The sequence below is a fragment of the Stegodyphus dumicola genome, chromosome 6 (assembly GCF_044657685.1).
Source record: "Stegodyphus dumicola isolate Sdum_Otavi_A_Nest chromosome 6, ASM4465768v1".
Taxonomy (NCBI): domain Eukaryota; kingdom Metazoa; phylum Arthropoda; class Arachnida; order Araneae; family Eresidae; genus Stegodyphus; species Stegodyphus dumicola.
In genome coordinates, this window is record NC_140773.1 from 148212133 (window position 1) to 148214085 (window position 1953).

Consider the following 1953-nt stretch of genomic DNA (forward strand, 5'->3'; position numbering starts at 1 on the left):
CCATCTCATGGGGACCTATGTCCTGACCTTTTTATTTTGAAACCACGTGACTAGACTCGTGTGGAGTTCTGTGTTTGTTTTCGGAGACGGCCTTGAAATAGCTGCTGCGAAGTTCGGTCATCGTGCTACGATTTCATTTGCAATTTTTTAACCCTTGAATATGCGATGAGGTAATTTTAGCTATGAATAGGATGACTGTCAAAAATAATTTGTACATAGTGCAGTGATTGAGACTGGAAGTAAAATTTATTTTCTTTTCTGTAACAACTAGAAAACAATTTATTTCTAAAACCATTAAAACGTGGTAGGAAATACTTTTCATGAAGTGAGGATAAAAACTAATTCCCTCCCCATCGGACAAAGACATTCATTTCATTCTAAATATGTTCGAATTTATTTACCTGAATTTACTGCTACTTATCTCACACCGTTTCAAGTTTGTATTAAAATGCATTGTAAATGTTTTTATTTAATTTTTAATTTTCATATTAGTTTATGTATTATCAATATATATTTTCATTTACAGACTTTTTCTGGAAATTAACAGCTTTTTAAAGAAATTGCTAATTTTCGTTCCTAAATGCAAGCATTCAGTGATTTCTTTTAAATAAAATTCATTATTTTTATAATTTTCGGAAGTAAATTTAAACCAAGTTTTCTTGTTCTAATAAATAAAAAAAAGAAATAAAGTTTTGTGTACATTTTCAATTGCGTGAGTTTTGTTGAAATAAAATATGCCGAGCAAACTGCATAAAAAAATAAAATAAAATTTGCTTCTATACATTGTAGTAAATAACATGTTTGGCAATTCAAAGGACACAGTCAATTTTCCGAAATTTTCGGAAGGACTATTGTTTGTGCTTGCAATCCATATATTTGGAGCTACATTGTATCATCAATTCATAAATCTCTACATATAATAAAAGAAAGAGTCTGTCTCTGTGTGTGTGTGTCTTTCGTTCGAGCTGCGCGTAAGCTAATAGACACACGGCTACGAAATTTGGTACATAGGTGCATCTAGACAAGAGTCAGTGCACCTCGAAGCGATTTTTTCGAAATTCGAATTCGATTTTTTTTATTTTATGTTTTGTGACGACATCGCGTCATTTTGAGACATAATGGGCTATAGGAAAGCGAGATTTTACTCTACACACTTCATTTTCACATCGTCATGAAACGTAGGCACTTAGCTATTTTACGAACTTAAAATAATTTTTGTGTTTCAGTAAATCGATTAAATACGAATTTATTTAACAAAGGGAGCTTAACACCTTTTCAAAGGGATTTTTTTCTAAAAAAGTTTATTTTTAAAAATGTACAGTTTATTTTTCTTCGATTTTTAGACACGTTAAACTTGCATCCTTGCGACTGCATTTACAAAAAGAATTTTGGAAAAATAATAATATTTTGTATTTTTTAAAAAAAATTAAATGAAGCTTCCGAGTACACTTCTCACAACTTTAAAAATTTGATTTTGGCAACAATTTTCCTGTCTTATTGTTGTTGATAGATTTTTGATGAAATCGCATCATTTTGAATAGTTACATTCATTTAGAAATATGGGTTTGGCAACAATGTTTCATCGTATTTCTTATGTCACTGTTTTTAAGAGATTGGCATATTTCATTGTCATTTTTGTATATATATAATACATTTTTATTGATTTTTTCTTTGATAAAGTTGTTCTGAAGAGTAAAATTCTGCGCAGAATTTTATGTTTTTTGAGCTGCTTTCATATTATTTTTTTTTCTTATTTCCCTGTTTGTAAGATACTGAAAAGTTTTGCATGATATTTTTTCTTCAACGAAAAGTTGGTTAATTTTTTTAATTAGAATAATTAATATTTGTATTAAGGGATATAGGTTATTTGGTTAAAATGCGGTTTAGCCCACTGCTTGGCGATTGTTTTTCAATGGGCAATAAACGCGCCAACATGGCTAACCCGATGTTTTG